The sequence below is a fragment of the Schistocerca americana genome, chromosome 10 (genome assembly GCF_021461395.2).
Source record: "Schistocerca americana isolate TAMUIC-IGC-003095 chromosome 10, iqSchAmer2.1, whole genome shotgun sequence".
Classification (NCBI taxonomy): domain Eukaryota; kingdom Metazoa; phylum Arthropoda; class Insecta; order Orthoptera; family Acrididae; genus Schistocerca; species Schistocerca americana.
Genome location: NC_060128.1, coordinates 112,140,073 through 112,164,997, shown reverse-complemented (window position 1 = coordinate 112,164,997; position 24,925 = coordinate 112,140,073). Strand labels below are relative to the sequence as shown.

The window sequence follows — 24,925 nt, the reverse complement described above, 5'->3', positions numbered from 1 at the left end:
GATCAGTTTACTAAATCTGAAAATCAGTTTCTTGTCAGAGTTCACTCATGAATAATTGAATGACAGAAACAAATATCTAGAAAATGATGATATGGAAACTATATGTGAGAAGATCCCTCAGACATTAATTTTTATGTAATTTCCAAGTGTAACTGCACTAATTCAAATAAAGTTTGAATAAAAATCAACTAAAATTACAGAATCATAATTGGTTTGCTTTGGTATCTGAGAAATCTGTCAGCTCATTATTATTGTCAGTTTATTTAATAAAATAATTTTGTTATGCATTATCTTTTCACTCATCACTGAATTTTCCCAACTTGTGCTTGAGAGCCTAAAATGAATACTCTTGTATACAGACTATCACAAAAAAAGCCATGCGTAAGATGTCAGACATCTACACCAACATGAAAATTACATAAATTGCTAATGAGGACATAGGGCATTTAAAGGAGTCTAGGAGTGATGCATTTGATTACTGAGGATCATTAAGAATAGGTTCTGTATACAACATAGTACACTAGCAACTGAGTCTCCATATCCACAATAGGCCCTACTCAATACTGCAGTTATATACTATAGCTCTGCAGTTACACAAGGTAAATAAAATAGAAAGTTAAATGTTAGTAATCATCCAAATATGTAAAACTGTCCTTATCTGCTTCAAAGAATGTTTTCGAAAGTTGCAGTTTTCCCTGATTACCTCTTTTTTTCTTTTCAGTGTAAAGAAAGTTTATTTGATGTTACTGACATATGAATTTCCTTTGTTATGTATATCTTGCCACACACACACACACACACACACACACACACACACACACACACACACACACACACACACACACACACACACGCAGATACATACACAGGGCAATGCGTCTAGCTTTTTCATGTCAAATAACTTTTTGATTTGTTAAAGATATTTGTAACCTCATGAATGTTTGTGAGGAGTAATGACCAGGGGCTCATAAAACAAAGAACAACTTCATTAATCACTGAGATGTAGGTATCAACTTTTTAAAATGTGAAATAACAAGAAATCAATCAAGGAGTAACAATACACTGACTATGGTGATAGCTGTGCTTTCCTCAGAAATTAGCATTTCAGAGGCAAGTGATATACGACACCTATATAGTAAACTTCTGTGTGGTGTACTATTCAAATAGCTGCAACAACAGCACAAAATCCTCATATTCCAGGTATTGTTATTCAACAATTTCTACTCACAGCAACAATACAGTTAAATAATTGAATCTGTCTCGAGCGGACATACTATACTACTGCAAAAAATATCATAGTTCATTTACAAAAGCCATGTTGACACCTGTACCTTGGTAATTAATGTAGTTATGAAAACTCTTTGATCTTTGTTACATGAGCCACCAAGCACAACTATATATAGTCTAAGATGACGGAAGTCGGACGATGGTGACCAATGCTATCCAGTAAACAACACTATATTTAATAGACAAGTGGGACTATGAATAATATGATGACAAATTCAGTCAACTAATAAAATTTCAGCACTCACTAGGTGTAGATGTTGTAAAAAGAGAGTTGTCTGCTATATAATGCATACAGTTTGTTGTTTAATAGACACAAGAAATCATTTAATACCAATAACTGTCATTTGACTTCTTTCAATTCTGCAACTCCAACCACCTATCTTGCCAAGAGCCTTCTTAGAGTCTGAATATAAATATTTGTCTAAGTGGAAAGAGCTTACAAATATCTTTAAAAGTCAAAAGTTGTTTGTGATGAAAGGGTTGGGTGCCCCACCCTGTATATACATATAAGTATCTTGTACTTGTGGAAACAGATTTTTTTGACAGAGCTTGTGTTCCCTTACCAGTAAACTGTTATTACTTGATGTTGCAATTGAGTGTGGTCTGCTGTGTGGTAGTTTTAAGTTTATAAGTTGTTACAAATGGGTGGTACTGTAGGTATTGTTACTGTTGTGCATATCTGCATAGCTTTATCAGTGTCTTTATCTGTGTTGCCAACATCCACTCCAATATGTGTTAATGTAATTGTCTGTGCACATTTGTTTTCCACTGCCTTTGTGTGTATAAATCCTGTTATTTTCCTTTTTTAGTTAGCATATGGTGTGTGTTGTCTAGCTGTAATTTGGTTTAGCTTCATTTCCTTCACTGTCCTGTCTTTTAGTCCTTCGTGTCTGTCGAGTGTTCCGCATCTCCTCTTTGTTTCAGCTCTGTGTAAGTTTTGGGAGAAATACATTACTAACCATAAACTCTTTGAGGAATATAACTTGTTCATTACCTACTGCTGCAAACTGTACTCTATAGTAATTGTAACTAAACACTTTCTTTACTGCAGCTGCTGTAGACATATCTCAGGAAACATGCATGAAAGTTGCTGATCTTTAGGACTGTCTCTAGGAATTTAGTTACTTGTTTAGTATAATGACCCACTTGAAGGAAAAGTCGTCTCTCACTTTTGAGAAATTTTTATTTCACGAAAGCAAGATGTGAACTTTTTTACCAGACATCCTTACATTGTAAACTCGGGCAGTACATTTCCAGTAACACTGTGTTTTGCACAAGAGAAAAACCTTCCATTCATTAAGAAATTTAAGCAAACTGATAATATGATAACTGAAGTGAAAGTTTTTTTTAAGCATATATATCAGTGAGAAATAATTTTACTTTTTTCAGAAAATTTTGCTTAACATTTGTTCAGTATGTACTTAGGTCTTCTGACATTATTATGATAAATTTACATATTGTGGAACAAATATGCATTGTTTTCTAAGAAACTGCTAAAATGTGGAAGAGTTTAATAGATAAAGTCAAAACTAGTGACCTGTTGACATTTTCAAGTAGGAGGTGGCAAATTTTCTTTCCTGTAGGGTGAAGAGTGTGTATTTCATATCATAGTGCTGTGGTGTGTGAGAGTCAAGGAACACATGAAGACTCTGCTGAACATGATGTGGAGTCAGGTGTCTACCATGCCAGAACTATAAAGTGTGTGACATTTGGCATGGTACTACTGGCTGTGGTAACATACATAAAAGGTTTCTTTCTGTTATCCTGAAAGAAAAACAATGTGAACACAATCACTTTAGCCTTCTGTTAATTTATACCAAATGTGTTTACTATCTTTTTTTTTAAAAAAAAACTAGTATTTTTTAATTGTAACACTTTACAATTTAAATTACCTTAATTTTACAAACTGACAGATTTAAAGAATCACATAATGATGTCACCTGAACGTTCTGAGGATACTGGTGACTTATCAGTTCACTGCCTGACAAAAAAAAGTGAAGCAGTCAGGAGACGTGGTCAGAAGGTAACTTTGTATACATATATACCATCGTCAGGTATGAAAATTATCAGAGTTTCAATTCTCTGTGACAGGTAGAATGGCCACCTGAGAGCATTATTGTCATTCGAGTTTAATGTTACCCAACCTCATGGCGTATACAAGGGACGTGAACAGCAACAAATGTTGAATGATGACTGGGACATACACAGAGATGTGTACGCGTGTAAGGCAGATTTATCAGGAGCCTCACTGTGAGTCTCCATACGGCTGGTCAGTCAAATCGTGCAGTATCCAGGTATGCGGAGCATTTTGATGTGACATTAGCTCCGTGTCAGAACTGCGCAAGAACATGATGGCAGGCATACTCAATGTCTGGGTTTCGGTTGACTATGTCTGGTCACCATGAGGGAGAGGTGGAGCATCACCATACTGTCCACAGAGGAAATCGTAACTACGTCACATCTGCACCTGGCATCCAAGAATGAGTAACAGACTCATTCCAACACTCTGTGTCTACCCACAACATCGGCAGAGACTAGCACCAGCCAGACTAGGGAATTACTGTCCCACTTGTAGACTGCTGTTAACACCACAACACAGTTAGCTGCATCAGGAGTGATGCGTTTACACAGAAGCACAGACTGCTGACGAATGGCACCACACTGTATTCAGCAACAAATCACCATTCTGCACTACTCCGGATGAGTATCGGTGAGTACATCAGCTACCTGAAAAGATATCCCATTCTTCCAATGGTTTGGTGACGACAGACGTGTTACTCTTGCTCTGTCGTGTTGTCGGGCACCACTGGGTATGACTTCAGGTAACGGCTGGTAGTAACAGAGGGAATTCTGAGAGCACAACAGTACGTCATGTACACCCTGCATGCTCATGTGCTACATCTCGTGCGATAGTATTGTGGTGCCATTTTTCAGCAGGACAACACTCATCCACATATGATACATCTCTGTGAACTGTCTGAGTGATGTTGAGGTACTCCCGTGGCAAGCGGATCCCCAGATTGGTCCTCCTGTGGAACCAGCTCGGACGCTATCTCTGTCCCAGTACCAGTATCTGGGATATCAATGACCAGTCACAACAGCTGTTGGCCATCCTATCTAAGGAAAGGATACAATGGCCTTATGAAATCCTTCCCTTCTGGATCAGAGCACACATTCAGGCAAGAATGGTGCAACATCATACTGGTAAGTGGGCTCACATGCCAAGTTCTTTGTAAATTTGACTCTGTTTTGTAATCACTGAAATAACATCATATACTGTCTAAATGATATACTGTCTAAACCAGAGAAGTTTGATTTTGTTTCCTCCTCCCCTTCTGGGTGCTTCACTTTTTTTGTCAGGCTGCGTATACGAACTCAATAGTTTTATCAAAAGACAAATCCACTTGACAGAACTAAAATATTTTGACGCAGGATTACTGTGCAGTACTTACCCTCAAGAGGTGAAATATTTAGTATTATTGATAGTCATGTGTATTAGTGTGTGACACCATCATAGTTTTCATAACAATTAATTTCTCAGTCAGGGAGCAGCTGGGTATGTTGGGGAAGGTTATAAAAGATGGGCACGTCACTCAGACCTCAGAACAAGAGAGACTCAGATATTGTGATGACTAATGACAGGTGGGTCTCTCTCATCCTGTCTCCTGAGGGTAGGTGATGGTCAACCAATATGTACCAAAATTTTACAATTCTCTCAAAAATTCACACTCTTGGTCACATTTTGATTTATTTCAGCTGAAACCAATTTCATATTTATAGCCAATATCCTGTCCATTACTGCTCATTTTGAGATTTGATTACAGCTGTATAACAGAAAACAGTTATCTCTTTAAATTAATCAAAATGTGAGCATGATTCTGAGTTCTTCCATTTATTTAGATTCAAAGAAATCTCTGGACACGTGCAATGTTGCACCATATTTTAAACACATGCATTTCCACAAGAGAGTCTGTTAGGTGTGATATTGTTCCATATCCCACACAAGGAAAACAGCTCGTTTGAAAACAGCATCAATTTGAATGGAGTAAAAATTAAATACAAAAAAAACCAAGAACTCAGTATTTACGTATGTAAGCACAAATTAGGACAGTATACTTTCACATACTCACTTGAAGCTATAGGTGTACAAATGTTAATGTAATTTACAATGTAAAATGTTACAATGAAACACCACAGCTAACATTTTGTTGAAATTAAGCAAAACACACATCACTTTTGCCTCTCTCTTCACTTCATCAGCATGACACATGACACGAAGCAAGTTATACTTTGTTTCTTGTTACTGTAGTACTTCAGTACTAAATGTTAACTATTTACAATCAAGTTTAATAATTTTCCAAAAACCAACAGTACAGAAGGTCAAAGAAATCTAATGATTTTTAGGCGGTACATTGGCCAGAATGAAAGATTTTTTATAAAATATTCTGATACAAAAGATACAAAGAACTTTTAACAAACTGCTAACCCCACCTTTCTCTCCACACATTGAACATGTGATGTCAAAAACTAGCCTGCAAGGAAGTCATGATTGTCCATTATCCCAGAGAAACCCTGAAATTATCATCGGATTTAGTAATAGGCTGTATGGAATGAAGATCACTGGAAGTAGATTCTTTTTCATGTAGAATGATTTGCAAAATGCACAACATATATGTTGATGTTCACATACTTGTGAAGATAAAGTAACAGACCCCCTAAAATAGATGAGAGCATTTACACACCACTTCCTGGATTCGGGGAATCATGCCTACCTGGAATCAAATCCACCTTGTGGATTAACAATGAGGGCTCGTCAGCCAACCAGGCTGGATGTGGTTTTTAAGTAGTTTCTCTCACTCAACTAAGTAAATATTGGACTGGTTCCCACCACAAGTACATGTTACACAAACATTTAGAAAATGTTCTCTTGACACAGACAGATGGGGGTACACAGATTCTGTGTCAAGGGTAATGGTGGCATGAGGAGGAGCAACTGGCCACCAATTGTCACTAACATTTCCACATCTGAAATAACATGCCTATCCTGCAGAGGACAGAAACAGATAGGATGAAAAAGAAGAAGAAGAAGAACAACAACAACAACAACAACAAAAAGAAGAAGAAGAAAATAACAGTCAGTCATGTGTAGGTTTCCTTCTGATTAAGACACTTACATGCAATATAACATTTTTATGACCATGCAGTCACTGTTAAACATGTAAGGTTACACATCCTACAAGCTACATAACACAATACATCTTGTAACAAACGACGGGCTATATTCTACACAGGACATAAGCTGACATTACCAATGACTGAAAATAAAAAATTGAACAGTTTTTACCTGTAGAGGCTTTGGAAGATTTATTTTGTAAATACTTTTTGTAAGGTCATAAGTGTTGCTCTTGCTTAATTTACAGGAAACAGAAATTTTGGTGTCATTACTGTTGGCATTAGCGTGACAAGAAGGAAAGAACAGGCAATAACTAAATCATTGGTTTGATAGTTACTCTGCCATTTCTTGAAGAAAAAAAATCAGACCAAGTAGCCTTACAGACTTGACATACATATTGAAGCAAAGCTGCAAGAACAGCTATCCTCTATAGAATTGCTTTTTTTAACATTGTTACCTGAAGAGTAGGATGTTTTTTAGATGGAGGTGGAAATTAAAATATTTTGATTGCTTAGGTTTACAGTCACTGTAAAAATTATCTAGCAGGAATACGTCACAGAAGTACTGCTAACAAACATAAAAGGCAATGTATAAACTTTTGTTGGCACTCTGGAAATAGAGAAAGAGAATTATATAGACAATACTTTTGAGAACACAGTGCTCAGGCAAAAATCCATGCTGCAATTTTGGTTTTTTTAATACTGCTTGTTGCAAAATTTCTGAAAAAAGCAATATTATGGGTATACCAGCCCTTAAAACTCAGAGGTTTACCAGTAAGACAGTGATATGCAGGCTGCTGAAATCCTGAAATAAAAATATATAAGGACAAAATGATGTATTCAAATTATAAGACACCATTAAATTTGAAGAAGAAGTGAACAGTAATACATCAATGGTATTAAACTCATGTGAAAGTGAGTCACAATAATTGTCTCCAATAGCAAATTTGATACGAAATAAGGATTTGTCTCCTTGAAAAAAATATAGAAACCAGTTCTCACTTACAAAACAGAATATAGTTTGGAGCTGCTTACTACCACTTTTGTAGGGATACAAGGGCAAAGTGAAACTAATTACACAGTACATATGATAGCAAATAAAGAATCCTTCACCTCTCATTCATTCAGTAATTGAAACTATCTACATAAACTTGACTCGTACCTGAACACATACTGTTTGGTATTTACCTTGATTGTTCTTATTTTGCAAGTGTGGATATGCAGAGAAAATCCTGCTTTGAGTTAAATATGTAAGGTTTTGCTCCTGAATGCTTAGAGAGGGAGGAATAGAAGACTTCAGCCACTAGATCAGAAAAAGAATACAGCAAAATTTATAACAATTTCCCTGTAAGAAAAAGGAGAAAATTTAAGGGAAACTATTCCCTCCCAAAAATATAGCTTCTTTTCAATTAGGCTTGCAGTATTAGACATGGTATGTTGAAGTAGTTAGAATATCATATGGATACTTGTACTGCAGTAGGAGGCAAATATTCATCCATTACAATTTTCTTTTGGAGAAAGGATAACTAAAGTGGCAGACAGATTTAGCACAAAGTAAACATAGAAAGCACAATGTATGAGAGACATAAAAAAAAAAAAAATCACAGCTGTCTCTCATCATAGTGTGTAAATGTCACACGAAAATAAATGTACTCTAAAGTTACTACCACATCCCACTGATGATATACTTCACAGAAGCTGCAGTTACAAAAACTGACATATGGGCAGTTTCACTGGAAATGTCTTTATCAGTAAGAGTGGCATTTGGAAATTAAGAAATTACAGATTTTACATAGACAGTTTTAACATTACTGTAACATCAGAACAACATACACCATGCCTACCATTTAACACATTCCCTGCAAAGGAAGAACTGATGTATCTCCCGTACTCCATATTGGACACAGGTGACCTAATGAAAACTTTGGTAACATGCCGCTCTGATCATTGGTGTCCCAAATGCCACGAGTGTAACTATACCTCTGTGTGAAGTCACTTCACCATGAAGATGCTGTCTTGAGCTGTCTATAGCAAAGGGGGCATTTTGCTGTGTATACTGCTGCAGTAGTGACCAACTAGACTGCAAAGTGGTCCCAACACAATTTTATGAGGCATTTTTACCATGCTCTTTTATTTTGTAAACACACATCTTACAGGAAACAACACAAAAAACTCGTTTCTATATGACTTTTGCATCGATTAATAACTGGAATCTTAAAAAGTCATTCTTGGTTTTATTGTCTCTGTTTTTCTTATTTTTGATGCACATTTTAGCCCACTGCTTTATTTGCAAAACACATTAACAAATTATATAAACAATATAAAAAAATACTTACTGACATAACCTTCGCACCATTTAATCACTGCAGTCTTAAAAAATCATTCCTGGGTGTATTTTTTACTTAAACAATGAATCCATATTTTAACTTGTCCTGGGCAGTCATTGTAGATGGTTGTAGTTTACTTGGTTCTTTTTGTCTGCTGCTTTTTTGCCTTGTCGAGTGAGAAGCCTTTTGTAGCACAACATTCAGTGTTGCCAAAATTTTCTTGCCTGATCCTCAATTTTTCTTAAGCTGTGAGATGGAGGAATGACTTAGATATTATATCCATTTAAATGCAAAGCAATGAACTCTTTGAAAATTGAAAATGACATTCAGCTCCTCACAATGCTCTTTTTACAATGCAGAATCCCATCATTTTCTATAAAGGTCCCTAGTGGGAGTTCCATTGCAACTTTTCTCCACCATTTCACTGCTTTCTCAGTGGTGAGTAAATATGAAAACATCAAGTAATCGAGGTCAGCACCATTTTTTATCTTGTACTACAGCACAGCTTTCATCATAATTTTTCCTTTTCTCTTCTTTTTCCTGGTGTCCTCTAAAACATGAGTACACCCAGGAATTCTCCTTTTATCCAAGAAGTTAAAAATGTCTCCAGTATCATTCTGTATGCAACATATTTGCCCATTTTTAAGATTTTTCTCCACAATATCCTTGGGAAGTCCTGCTTTATTTGGACAAATTTTTCCACAGAGAAGCATATTTTTATCTAATAACTCATGTGCCAGAGAAATGCTTATATAGAAATTATCAACATAAAGAATGTGACCTTTTTAAAGAAGAGACTCATACAGTTTCATAGTGATAGCCTCTGTGTGATGTGCATCTTGTGGTTCAACATCTTTTCCTTGATATATACACAAGGCAAAAATGTAGCCTTCCTTTGTACAAATTTTATACAGGTTTACAACATACTAACCAGACTTGTTGAGGATATATTGCTTGCAAACAAATATTCCTTTTCAAGGTATCATGGATTCAGCAATTACCTCTTCTCTTCTAGGCATTAGAGTGTTTTGAAAGTTACTCTGCAGATGTTCAACTAACACCTGTACTTTGTACATCCTGTCATTTACATTTATAGGAGTATCATTATCAACAAAATGACAGATATTGATCAAGAGGCATAGTGGCTTTTACAATATTGTTTTCATACAGTGGACTCCTTGACCAATAAAGTGAAATTTCTGGGACTTCATTTAACCCCATAGTTGGCATTATGCAAACAAACTTGCCTATTTCTTCTTCAGAAGTGTAAATCCAATTGGCTAGATGAGATCTTTCTTTGCCTGGCATTTTGGACAGTTTCTGTGCTGCATATCTGTTTGTTTCCAACACCATATTGTTGAATATGTTTCCTATTACCAACATTTTGTAAACAACAGAAGGGATATCAAAATTGGTGGAAATATTAACTTCTGAATGCGAACCGAAAATTATTTGTTATGTTCTGTCCAATTGATTTCCAAATCGGGGTATAATTTTCTTCAACATCGCTATGATTATCAGAGTTACATACAGTATCAGGAACCTCATCAGAATAGGAGTCATAATCACCACCATTAAAATCTGAAGAGTATGTTGAACCTTGGGGGTTGTAAGCTGTATCATAGTCAGAGACTGTGGTCATGTGCACGTGTGTCTATTTCCACTGAAGGACTTGTTGGCCAAAAGCTTACTTTCTGATAGTCTTTTCATTGTGCCTATAGATGACTTGGTATCTCCGCTATATCTTTTCATGACATTGTCATATTCCATCCCTGATTTTCCATTGTTTAAATATGCAATTGAATGTGGTTAGACCTGGTGCCCTACTGTAATTATTATAATAGATATACAGTCATTTAATAACAGTAAACAATATTTTGACACATATCTTAAAGCAGCTGTTCTTGGCTGCTAACACTAGCAAATGATGGTGTGTAACAAAGAAAATAATCAATTATTGACAACATAATGTAATTGGATAGATAAAAAAACCTACTCACCAAGCAGAGAATAACACACAGAAAAAGGTTTAATTTACGCAAGCTTTTAATGCCAGTGGCTCCTTCTTCTGGTAGAAGATTTGAAGGGGAAGGAACAGGGGTGAAGGAAAAGAACTGGAGCAGTTCAGGAAAAGCGGTACAGTTCAGTAAAGTCACCCAGAATCCCGGATCATGGAAGACTTACTCGACGGGATGAGAAGGAAAGAATGACATCCAATAAGTCTCCCCTGACCTAGGATTCTGGGTGACTTTTCTGAATTGTACCCCTTTTCCTGAATCTCTCCAGTTCTTTTCCTTTGCCCCTCTTTCTTCCCCTTCAACTCTTCTGTCAGAAGAATGAGCCATTGGCTCCAAATGCTTGCATAAGTTAAACCTTTTTGTGTGTTTGTTCTCCTGCCGCTGCTTGGTGAGTAGATTATTTTTATCTATACAGTTACATTATATTGTCAATAAATAATGGTGTGCGTATTTTAAAGCAGCTGTTCTTACCTGCTAGCACTAACGAATGATGACATGTATATTTTAATGTCCAACAATAAGTGATATGTTTGCTGCATCAGTTGGCACTAAAAGAGCACAGCACCACAACAGTCAGGACACAGGGGACCTGAACAATTGAAATCCAACATGAAAAGTATTATTAGGTATCCAGTGGGCTGAGCAGAAGCAATTACATATTTGAATTATTTATCCCCTACTGAATAAATATACACCTTTGAACCTTTTACAGCTTAGAATTTGATGTAATAATCATTTCTGCAATTTTGGAAACCATCAAAATTCAAGCTAATGGGGATGAAAGAATTCCATTGGGTCACACGGTGGACCAAGCTTCAGGGAACATGTTAAGAGACCTTCAAGAAACATTTAAATGGCTATCAGCCCCCAAATTTGAACTTCAAGAGAGACAATGGGAAACTGGCAGTGAACAATTTAGAAAAAAAATGAGATCCTAAGCAAGTACTTCCAGGAACTGCTTAATTACAAAGAACCCAAAGGATAATAGCTGAAAATAGTTCCACAGCAAAGAAAGAACAATTCAGCATCTCCTACTCCTGATAATCCCAGAACTAAAGCATAATGGAGGCACCAGGGAAGACTCGATCACAATGGCAATGTTGAAAAATGAAGGAGAAATCACCTTTAATGCTATAAGTTTTAAGAGACAGAAAAATTATGGAAAACAGGAATAATAACTGGTGAACAGAAAACAGCACTGATTCACCCTCTATACAAAAAGGGAGAACTGATATCAATTATTATGGTGACATTTCTATCATACTTTAGAATTACAAGGGATTCTCAAAAGTGCTGCAGGCTAGGCTGGTGGACCAGTCAGATCATCACATTGGCACACAGCAAGCTGGACTCAGGATAGGGAGGTCCTGCATCAAGCAGGTCTGAAGTCTAAAAGGAGTATATGAAAATTACATCTCTAAAGATCTGGTAATGGTCTTCATCGGCTTAAAGGAAATCTATGATTCGGGTAACAAGAAAGTATTGTTTGACATCATAATACAGTTTTTACTGGATCCCAAAACAGTGTAAATTATCAAGCAAACTCTAACACAGACACAACAAAAGTAAAATACATGGGAGAACTGTCCCTTTTAGAGGAGGTCATCTGAGAATGGGAAAAGGATGTAGCCAGGAAAGGCTTACTGAAAAAAAGTTTTTGCTGGATGTTTAAAGAATGCTGTTAACTACCTTGCATTCACCATGACAAGGTAATCCTGTCAAGAAACAGAGACAGTTGTAAGCTGGTAAACATGCTGGAGTAGCAAGCAAAAAAAGCTGGCCTCCAAATTTCTTTTGAGAAAAAAGTCCATATCCAAAATCCGAACAGCATCCCATCACCTAACGACAGAGTACAGTGAAATATAAAAAGTGGGTTGTAGTGTAACATAACATTTCGTAAGGAAATTCCATGGAACACTCTTAGGCTCTTCAAGAAATGGAAGATATTCATGTGAATATAAAGAGAAAAACTGTAATTTTAATTTAACTGAAGTAGAGTGGAGGAAAACACTGTTTGTGCAGAGCCAAGAATACACGCAAGAGCTACATCTACTGTGGGTACGAGTGGTGAACTGAAGTCGTCATTCGCTGTGGTGGACATGTTATTACATGCAGCCACTGGTGGAAGATGTAATGGTAGACCACCAAAAAATGACCAATGGGCCTGTATTAGCAATAAACATCATGTAAAATGGAATATAATTGACTTACTCTATTATATACAGACTGTAGAGAAGAGGGAGACTGCTACTCATTGTGAAGTTCATTGTATTAATGGTTAATTTGACAAAATGTGGTTGAAATGATGTAAGTCTGGTTATGATTGCTTTACATCATTTGTGGAGAGAAATGAGCTCTTTTTCCAGCTAATTTATGAAATCTTCAGGGAAGAGGATATGAGCAAGGAGATGAAGATTATTAGTTGGTACTGAATAGCAGGACCAGCTCTAGAAGATATATTTATAGGTGTTGTAGTATCGAGGTGCTATTCCAGGGGGATATACGCAACTAGTAGTTCTGACATCTCCCTGTGAGCACTAGGCACATGACAGGATGGTTTCAGATAGCTCGGTACGGTAGTACAGATGAAAACAAGGAAAATGCGCATCATGGAAACCACTTTGCCTATCTTACAAACTAATGACATTGACAGGATGCAGTCATTAGCTTAATTTCAGTCCCTGAGCTGTTTGCAGAATGAATCTCTCTGCAGTGAGTAGACAATGAACTGAAATTTCCTGACATTAAAATTGTACAAACATCCACTTAATTGACTGTGATGCTCTGATTCAGATTAATGATGTGACCCACCTTCCCATCACTGTGCTTCTCCAGCTTGTCAACATTATGTCATCTGTACTTAAACGTTACATTCCTGGGGATATTGATTATATTGATAACACTTTCTTCACCAGCAGAGGCTCGACCATTTTCCATCTAGCAGAAACCAAACAATGTCATAAGCAGATCTTAATACCTGATGGAGATATTGCTTTCTACTTCCTTACCATGTTATCTGAGTACAGCTTGGATAAGAATGGAGACAGGCAGACCACTAAATGTGTGAATCTTCCTATATAAACTGAGGTTTTATGGAATTGATGGTCTAGCCAACCAATGTCATCTAACCAAGGAAATGAAGAAAATTATACTTAATAATTCAATCAATGTAAGCAGGGAATTTCTGACAGGAAGAGAAACCACTTATGGGTTCCCTAAGGCTCAGTCTTCAGTCCACCACTGTTTCTCATATACAGCATGGTTATAATTAAATTGACAGTGTTCCAAGTGCTGCAGCACAGGCTGCATTCATCGTATGATGATGATGATGATGATGATGTTGAAAAAATAATAGTTCTACTTTCTGCTACCAGGCGAAAACATGGTGCTGTAAGTAGTCAGAATGTGAAATGTTTCCTGTTTTGATGTCAGTATGTTGTTTATGCTGTTTGTCACTTGACATCGCATGTTGATTTCTATTGTGAAGTGACCTCCTTAATGAAGGTTGAAGTTTTCGGTGTGAAACACAATGGTTATTGAGAATAAAGACAGTTGACTGCTGGTAAAGGTGGGTCGTTCCCCCCCTGGAACAGTAACGACAGCAGTGCTGCAGTGGTGCAGGAATATTGCCATCAGAAACAGCAGTGAAGAGGCCCCATGTCAATAAATGGCTAAAGAATATAATCAAAAAATTTGAAGAAAAAAGCGAATTATGTGGTGCAGCACGGAGAGTGAGGCGGTCCTTTCTCATGGCAGTTGTTGATGAAGTTGTTATAACTACAGCCGACAGTGCAACACGTACCTCATATCTTGCAGCCAGTACTTGAAGTGTGTCATGGGAAATGCGTTTCCCCGGCTCAACAGTTCAAACAAAATTTTGTGGCAAATTTTACACTGGTACCTCTACAAGATTCCAAATGTGCACAAAATGAAGCCCGGAGATAGGCTGCAAAACCGTGACTTTGCCCTCTGTTTTTTGGCATGCATGGAAATGGATGTCATGTGGCCATGGAATAGTCTCTGGATGGATGAATTATATTTTACTCAGCTCCTGTGAATGTACAGAACTGTCGCATATGGAGTTCTTCTCTGCCATATGTTGTGCAGGAACATCAAAAATGGTTCAAATGGCTCTGAGCACTATGGGACTTAACATTTGTGGTCATCAGTCCCCTAGAACTTAGAACTACTTAAACCTAACTAACCTAAGGACATCATACACATCCATGCCCAAGGCAGGATTCGAACCTGCGACCGTAGCGGTCACGCGGTTCCGGACTGAAGCGCCTAGAACCGCACGGCCACACCGGCCGGCTGTAGGAACATCCATTGCACTCAACTTATGTGACTGTGTGGTGTGGTTTCACAAGCTCCTTCAGTCCCAGTCCATTTTTCTTCCAGGAGATGACACATTGCTGGCCTGTTAAATGTACAGTGACATCTGCATGTTATCAGGACCTCTTTGTGGAACACATGAGTCTAGCTTTGCAAGAATGCAACTGTGTCCACACCACTATATTCATGTAAGATGGGGTGACACTACATATCACTTGCCAGATGAAAGATTTCTTTCAAGAAACCCTCAGTAACAACCACACCATCACTAGGCAGTTTCAAGATTTGTCCCCTTCCATATCTCCTGACCTAAATCCATGTGACTTCTGGTTTTGGGAATATCTAAAATATCATGCCTATCAGGGATGTATCTCAACTCTTCCTGATCTGCAAGATAGCATATGATAACATAAAGCTCTGATTATGCCAGATATGCTGTGAGCCACTGTTAACCACGCCATGTTGCAGTCACGGCATGTTGTTGATCTGGAAGATGATACTGAAAACATGTTGTAACTTGGGAACATATCCTAGTAATCATGCCAGAACCATTGTTATCATTCCTCCCCTTTTTCTCTTGAGTGCTTAGCACCATAATTTCAACTGGTAGCAGGAAGTGGAAATTTTTTATCCAGCTACTGTGCAAGCGCACCAATTAATGAACATACACTATGTTATCAAAAGTACCCGGACATACCCAAAAACAGTGTTTTTCATATTAGGTGCATTGTACTGCCACCTACTGGCAGATACTCCACATCAGTAATCTCACTAGTCAAGAGACATCATAAGAGAGCAGAATGGGATGCTCTGCGGAACTCATGGCCTACGAACGTGGTCAGGGGACTGGGTGTCACTTATGTCATACATCTGTATGCGTGATTTCGACACTCCTAAACATCCCTAGGTCCACTGTTGCTGATGTGATAGTGAAGTGGAAACATGAAGGGACACATACAACATAAAAGCATACAGGCCGACCTCGTCTGTTGACCGACAGAGACCACTGACAGTTGAAGAGGGTCGTATTGTGTAATAGGCAGACATCTATCCATACAATCACACAGGAGTTCCAAACTGCATCAGGATCCACTGCAAGTATTATGACAGTTAGGCAAGAGGTGAGAAAACTTGGATTTCATGGTCGAGCGGTTGCTCACAAGCCACACATCATGCCGGTAATTGCCAAACGACACCTCGCTTGGTGCAAGCAGTGTAAACATTGGATGATTGAACAGTGGAAAACTGTTGTGTGAAGTGACGAATCATGGAACACAATGAGGTGATCTGATGGCAGGGTGTGGGTATGGTGAATGCCCGATGAACGTCATCTGCCAGTGTGTGTAGTGCCAACAGTAAAATTCAGAGGCAGTGGTGTTATGGTGTGGTCATGTTTTTCATGGAGGGGGCTTGCACCCCCTTTTTGTTTTGTATGGCACTATCACAGCATAGACCTAAATTGATTTTTTAAGCAACTTCTTGCTTCCCACTGCTGAAGAGCAATATGGGGATGGCAATTACATCTTTCAACATGATCAAGCACCTGTTCATAATGAACAGCCTGTGGTGGAATGGTTACATGTCAATAACATCCCTGTAATAGACTGGTCTGCACACAGTTCTGACCTGAATCCTATAGAACACTTTTAGGATGTTTCCAGAATGAAATTTTCACTCTGCAGCGGAGTGTGCGCTGATATGAAACTTCCTGGCAGATTAAAACTGTGTGCCCAACTGAGACTCGAACTCGGGACCTTTGCCTTTCACGGGCAAGCGCTCTACCATCTGAGCTACCGAAGCACAACTCACGCCCGGTACTCACAGCTACTTCTGCCAGTATCTCGTCTCCTACCTTCCAAACTTTACAGAAGCTCTCCTGCGAACCTTTCTTTCAGGAGTGCTAGTTCTGCTAGGTTTGCAGGAGAGCTTCTGTAAAGTTTGGAAGGTAGGAGACGAGATACTGGCAGAAGTAAAGCTGTGAGTACCGGGCGTGAGTTGTGCTTCGGTAGCTCAGATGGTAGAGTACTTGCCCGCGAAAGGCAAAGGTCCCGAGTTCGAGTCTAGGTTGGGCACACAGTTTTAATCTGCCAGGAAGTTTCACTTTTAGGATGTTTTGGAATGCCAACTTGGTGCCATGCCTCACCAACTGACATTGATACCTCTCCTCAGTGCAGCACCCCATGAAGAAAGGGCTACCATTCCCCAAGAAATCTTCCAGCACCTGTTGGAATGTATGCTTGTGAGAGTGGAAACTGTCATTAAGGCTTAGGTTGGGCCAATACCATATTGAATTCCAGCATTACCGATGGAGGGTGCCATGAACTTGTAAGACATTTTCAGTCAGGTGTCCGGATACTTTTGACCACATAGTGTACCTACACGGTTTCAGCATCCTGCGATGTATACAGCCCGCACTGCAGCACACGAGGTACAATCAGTTTAATTATAACCACTCAGTATGTGTAAATGACCTTCCATCTAAAAGTATCATCAATTACATTAAGAATAAAAAAATTTCCAGAATGAGATTTTCGCTCTGCAGCGGAGTGTGTGCTGATATGAAACTTCCTGGCACATTAAAACTGTGTGCCCGACCGAGACTCGAACTCGGGACCTTTGCCTTTCGCGGGCAAGTGCTCTACCAACTGAGCTACCGAAGCACGACTCACGCCCGGTACTCACAGCTTTACTTCTGCCAGTACCTCGTCTCCTACCTTCCAAACTTTACAGAAGCTCTCCTGCAAACCTTGCAGAACTAGCACTCCTGAAAGAAAGGATATTGCGGAGACATGGCTTAGCCACAGCCTGGGGGATGTTTCCAGAATGAGATTTTCACTCTGCAGCGGAGTGTGCGCTGATATGAAACTTCCTGGCAGATTAAAACTGTGTGCCCGACCGAGACTCGAACTCGGGACCTTTGCCTTTCGCGGGCAAGTGCTCTACCAACTGAGCTACCGAAGCACGACTCACGCCCGTTACTCACAGCTTTACTTCTGCCAGTACCTCGTCTCCTACCTTCCAAACTTTACAGAAGCTCTCCTGCGAACCTTGCAGAACTTTGCAGAACCTGGCAGAAGTAAAGCTGTGAGTACCAGGCGTGAGTCGTGCTTCGGTAGCTCAGTTGGTAGAGCACTTGCCCGCAAAAGGCAAAGGTCCCGAGTTCGAGTCTCGGTCGGGCACACAGTTTTAATCTGCCAGGAAGTTTCATATCAGCGCACACTCCACTGCAGAGTGAAAATCTCATTCTGGAAACATCCCCCAGGCTGTGGCTAAGCCATGTCTCCGCAATATCCTTTCTTTCAGGAGTGCTAGTTCTGCAAGGTTCGCAGGAGAGCTTCTGTAAAGTTTGGAAGGTAGGAGACGAGGTACTGGCAGAAGTAAAGCTGTGAGTACCGGGCGTGAGTCGTGCTTCGGTAGCTCAGTTGGTAGAGCACTTGCCCGCGAAAGGCAAAGGTCCCGAGGTCGAGTCTCGGTCGGGCACACAGTTTTAATCTGCCAGGAAGTTTCATATCAGCGCACACTCCGCTGCAGAGTGAAAATTTCATTCTGGAAACATCCCCCAGGCTGTGGCTAAGCCATGTCTCTGCAATATCCTTTCTTTCAGGAGTGCTAGTTCTGCAAGGTTCGCAGGAGAGCTTCTGTAAAGTTTGGAAGGTAGGAGACGAGGTACTGGCAGAAGTAAAGCTGTGAGTACCGGGCGTGAGTCGTGCTTCGGTAGCTCAGTTGGTAGAGCACTTGCCCGCGAAAGGCAAAGGTCCCGAGTTCGAGTCTCGGTTGGGCACACAGTTTTAATCTGCCAGGAAGTTTCATATCAGCGCACACTCCGCTGCAGAGTGAAAATCTCATTCTGGAAACATCCCCCAGGCTGTGGCTAAGCCATGTCTCCGCAATATCCTTTCTTTCAGGAGTGCTAGTTCTGCAAGGTTCGCAGGAGAGCTTCTGTAAAGTTTGGAAGGTAGGAGACGAGGTACTGGCAGAAGCAAAGCTGTGAGTACCGGGCGTGAGTCGTGCTTCGGTAGCTCAGTTGGTAGAGCACTTGCCCGCGAAAGGCAAAGGTCCCGAGTTCGAGTCTCGGTCGGTCACACAGTTTTAATCTGCCAGGAAGTTTCAATAAAAAAATTTGTTACCATCATACTATAAAGAAAATCAAACTGACAATGAAGGCTCAGAACCAGGAGATAAGTTCATATTTTTGTGGCATTTGCAGTCAATGAGGGGTTGGTTAGCAAAATAAATAAACAGAGGAGTGTACAGAATGAATTTTTCACTCTACAGCAGTGTATGTACTGTTTTGAAACTTCTTGGCAGATCAAGACAATGTGTAACAGACCAGAACCCGAATCAGAACCTTGTCTTTTATGGGCAATGCTCTCACCGACTGAGCTATCCAGGTATGACGCATGACCTACCAGTAAAGCTTTACTTATATATACGAAAAGCAGAATCAGTACTTTTTACAGATGACACTAGTACTATAACCAATCCAAACCTACACACATACTGAAGAAAGGGTAAATAATGTTGTTAAAATTATTATTGATTGGCTTTCTGGAAATGGTTTCAGTCTCAATTTTTAAAAAAATAAATAAAGTAAAAAATAAAAATACTCAGTTCTGCACATCTATAGGCATCACACTGATGATAAGGATGGTGAGGAAATAATAACTAGATGTGACTTTCTAAGATTTTAGGTATCCATATTGATGAGAATTTAATATGGGAAAAAAACATATTTTTGAGGTCCTAAAACAACTGCATTCAGCCATGTTTCCACTTCAAATCATTGAAAACCATAGTGAGTGCCAAATCAGTAAGTTAACATTTTTCTTATACACTGATGGAAAAAAAGCAATACGAAGGAGGAGTTGTCTGATATAAACAAAAGTTGTTAGGCACGTTTCTATATCTCAAAGATGATGTCTATTCAAATTTCATGCCAGTTGCAAAAGGGTGGTGCTGACAGTACCACTATGAAGATACAGATCAGGTTGACTTTAAATACACGCTATAATGGTCATTAGCATTAATTACCTTTGAGAGTGGACATGGTGAGTTGATGTTAGTCACAAACATCTTTAAAGTGACAAAGATGTCATTACCAACACCTCACTGAGTTTCAATGAGGTCGTGTAATAGGGCTACAAGAAGTTAGAGTTTCCTTCTGTAATATTGCAGAAAGATTTGGCAGGAATGTAGACACTGTACATGATTGCTGGCAGTGGTGGTCATGAGAATGTACAGTCACAAGAAGACCAGGCTCCAGTTGGCCAAGAGGGACACCAATCGTGTTCAGCATATGGCTGTGGCGCACTGTACCACATCGGCAGCAGCAGTCCAAACAGCACTTGGCAACAACATGACACCATGAGTTGTTACAAATCAGTTACTTCAAGGACAACTCCCAGCCAGATGCCCAGCAGCATGCATTCCACTGACCACAAACCAACACATTTGTGACTTCAGTGGTGTCGAGCGAGAGCTCATTGGTGGGTGGAATGGAGAAAGCTGGTTTTGCCTCAGTCCCAGTGATGGCCATGCGTTGATTAGGAGGAGGCCACTGGAGGGCATGCAACCAATCTGTCTGTGTGCTAGGCAAACTGGACCTAAACCTGGAGCTACAGCGCGGGGAACAATTTCGTATGACAGCGGGAGCACTTTCATGGTTATCCCATGTACCTTCACTGCAAATCTGTAGGTCAGTCTGGTAATTCAACCTATTGTGCTGCCATTCATGAACAGCAATTTCCAACTGGATAATGCTCACCCACATACCACTGATGTAACCCAAGATGCTTTACAGACTAATGACATGTTCCCTTCGCCTCTCAGTCACCAGATCTGTCTCCAATTGATCACATACGGGACATCATCAGACAAAAACTCCAGCATCATCCACAAACAGCGTTAACCGACCTGGTATTGACTGACCAAGTGCAACAGGAAAGGAAACTCCATCCCATAAACTGACATCTGGTACCTGTACAACACAATGCATCCATGTTTGCATGCTTGCATTCAACACTCTGGCAGTTACACTGGTTATTAACGTACTAGAATTTCACATTTGCAGTGGCTTATCTCTTGCTTACATTAACCTGCAATTCTGCGATGTTAATCATTGAAATATGTTACCTAAATAAATGCATTCCTGAAATTTCATTACTGCACATTAATTACTTTTTGATGTTATTGTTGTTCCCCCATTATTTTCATTAAATAATGCCTTATGGAATTTCTGGGATAAGACATCTTTAAGAAAGAACATTTTCATTGGTCAAAAATGTACCATACAAATAATATGTGGCACTCACCCACAGTCATCTTTTTATATTTGTTTAAGGAAATAGGCATCTTGACTACTGCTTCACAATATATGTACTCCTTCATGAAGTTTGTTGTGAATAATCCACTACAGTTCAAAGGAACAATTATGTACATGAGTACAATACCAAAGAAAAAATGACATTGATTATTTCAAATTAAGGATGGCTTTAGTACAGAAAGGAATGCACAATGCCACCACCAAAATTTCTGATCGTTTACCCAGTGGTATAAAATGTCTGACAGACAGCAATGTTAAATTTGAAAGCAATCTGAAAACGTTTCTCCTTGACAACTTCTTCTACTCCTATTTATGTAAAATGTAAAACAGAAATAAGAAATTAAGAGAATACAAATATTAAAAATAATTTGTAACTGGTCACGATGTAACCACATTTATGTATGAATGGGTAATATGAATGCAAAAGTACTCATTTCCTACCACTACAACTAATCCTACAAATTATCCATGAACATAACACAAACTATTTTGCAAAATAAGGAAAAGACAACCATTCACTTGTAGTGAGCAGCTCAATGTGTGGAGAACAGAAACACATAACAGAAAGTAGTATTCACACTAGCTTTTGAGCACTACCTCTTTGTCTAGCAATAGTAAACACACACACACACACACACACACACACACACACACACACACACACACACACACAAAAAAACCACAGAGATACCCAAACACACACTCCCACTGTCACAGCAAGACTAATAAGCCTTCCTGTAGCACAGGAGTGTGCATTAGGATATCTGTGTGCATGAATGTGTGTACTATTGCTCAAAAGGCAGCTAGTGCTCAAAAGCTAGTGTGAACGCTATTTTATGTTATGTGTTTCTGTACTCCACACACTGATCTGCTATAGATGAGTGGATGCCTTTCCCTTATTTTATTTATTGCTACATCCAAGAATTTCTATTACTTTTGTAACTGACTGATTTGTCTAACACCATTTCTATTGTAGCCTTTATGGCCTTGTCGTTGGAATTGCCTAAGAGAAAGGGGATGTATCTGTATAGGGTTTTAACACCCTATACTAGGTATTCTGGAAATTCCTTACTTTCAAGAATAACCTGCAGAGAGCTGTGGCTTGACATAGTCAAAACACACATCTGTGATACTTCATTAACTAAATTTAAAGTTACAGCCCATAAGAGAAATGAAATTTTAACATAAAAAAATGTGCATGATTGCCACCTATCTTGATCAAAAGTAAAACTTTAATTACCTAGGCAAATATATAAAAAAGTATATGACCAAATATCAAGAGAAAGCTACTCAGTTTCTCATAGATGGGCAGCACAATCAGAATATTGGCAAAACATGCCACACACAAAATGTGATTAAGTTCTTCTACAAGACAGTGGCTTACTTGGCTCTACCTGGCAATGAGGTATGAATCCCAAAGCCGAACAACAAGATGAGAATTCAAGCCACATAAATGCAGTTTCTGAGAAGAATCAAAGGTTGCCCTAGAGTGGATCACATCTGCAATGAAGACATCACAAGAAAATTGTAGGTCTTCTTGGTATTAGAAAAAAAAGTTGACGAATATAGGTAAAAATAGCACTAGCAGGTCATTTGAACAGAATATGAGCAGCTACCAAAACAAGCTACTGAATGCCAATCTAGAGGCAAAAGGAATTTGGGTACACCAAAGAAAGATCGACCAGAACAGGCTCAACTATTACTCATGAAGTAGATAATAGTGATGTGATGGTGATGAAAAAATCAAACACCACCCCACACTTTCCAGGCTTTGGATTTACAATGAAAGCTAATTTGACAAGAGAATTTAAACTGTAGTTAAGCACACTTTAACATGTAAAATAAAACAGACAGCAAGTGTGCTATATATATATGTTGAAAAGTTCTTTTTTGAAAAACAAAAAAGGTCATATGGACAAACAGTCAGAAGTGTAATGCAAAGGAGGTACACCCACATCAGTTTGGAGATAAAATCTCTTCGACAGTTTAGGTGTGAATGATTGAAAGCACACATGAGAACACACCAGGCAAGTGGGAATGCTCTGCCGGTGCTAGTGCCTTAGCTTCACTAAAAGAGAGTAGAGAGATGGAACACCATCATGTAGTTGCCATATTACCCTTCATAAGACAAATCTGCTTGCAAAGCAGGCAGTGACACCCAGATGAAGTCAAATATGCCACACCTGTAAGGCACTGTGGAAAGATGACTGATCCCATGAGGAGGTCACTGCACAAACAGTGGGACTGTATCAGCGATGATGGTTTGCTGTCATGATACAATGGGGATTCCTCACAGTCTACAGTTGGTAGGGCACCTGCTCACAAAAGGAAAGGGTCTCGAGTTTGAGTCTCAGCCTGGCACACAGTTTTACTTTGCCATCAGTATGCACTCCACTGTAGAGTGAAAAATTTCATTCCGGAAACATCCCCTAGGCTGTGGCTAAGACGCGGGTCCACAGTATCCATTCTTCCAGCAGTACCAGCCCTGTAAATTTCACAGGAAAGCTTCTGTGAAATTTGGAAGGTAGGAGATGAAGTACTGGTGGAAGCAAATCTGCGACAGTTGGTCATGCCTGGGTAGCTCACTTGGTAGAGCACCTGCCCATGAAAAACAAAAGTCCCGAATTCAAGTCTCCGTCCAGCACACAGTTTTAATCTGCCAGGAAGTTTCACTGTCACACCTCTAATAAACTCTGTGGCTGAGAGCCCTATGTGATGCTGATGATCTTCTTTGAGATGCTGTTTCTTCCTTCCGCTTTCAGCCTTGCATTAGGCCAATGCTGTTCATAAGTCAAGGTGTAATCAAGTGAGGCTCTTAAATATGTTTGATAAGGTGTAGCATTCAGTTTTAGACAATGAGTTTGCGGTCTGTGTGCTGGTACTTTACATGGAAAGCACATAGTTGAGTTTTCGCAATGTCTGAGTGAAGCTGCTTATCCTTTAAATAATGAAGCAATCTTTGTATATGAAGATATAATGTAAAATCAAAATATGTAGAAAAGTAGAAGAGGTACCAGAGGGATAGGGTTCCTAGTGAAACTCAGCTTGCTCTGTTCCTCCGTGAGATTCATGGTGCTTTAGGTAATGGTGCTCTAGTTGATCCCATGTTCCTTGACTTCAAGAAGGCATTTGACACCACCCTACAGTGCCACTTAGTGAAAAAAGTACAAGCTTACCCAGTATAGGTCCAAATTTTTGACTGGATTTATGAGTTCCATGCAGAGAGAATTCAACATATCACTTTTAAGAACAAAATCAATAGATGTAAAGGTAATTTCCGGAGTACCCCAGGAAAGTGTGGTAGGACCTTTACTGTTTACAATGTATACAAATGATCTAGCAGAAAGTTAGAAGCTCTTTAAGACTGTTTGCAGATGATGTGGTAGTCCATAAGAAAGTAGCAATGCCACAAGAGAGTATCAATTTGCAGAATGACCAGAAGAGGATTAATGAGTGGTGTAGGC

General features: G+C 39.2%; 1 protein-coding gene and 1 non-coding gene across 2 annotated transcripts in view; both read left to right on the top strand.

Moving 5' to 3' along the window:
- LOC124552285 (CUGBP Elav-like family member 4) overlaps nt 1-24,925 on the top strand; it is a 205,229-nt gene that overhangs the window by 134,027 nt on the left and 46,277 nt on the right. The window lies entirely within an intron of this gene.
- Trnal-caa lies at nt 18,245-18,319 on the top strand. The gene has a single exon. It is a non-coding gene; the product is annotated as a tRNA-Leu (tRNA).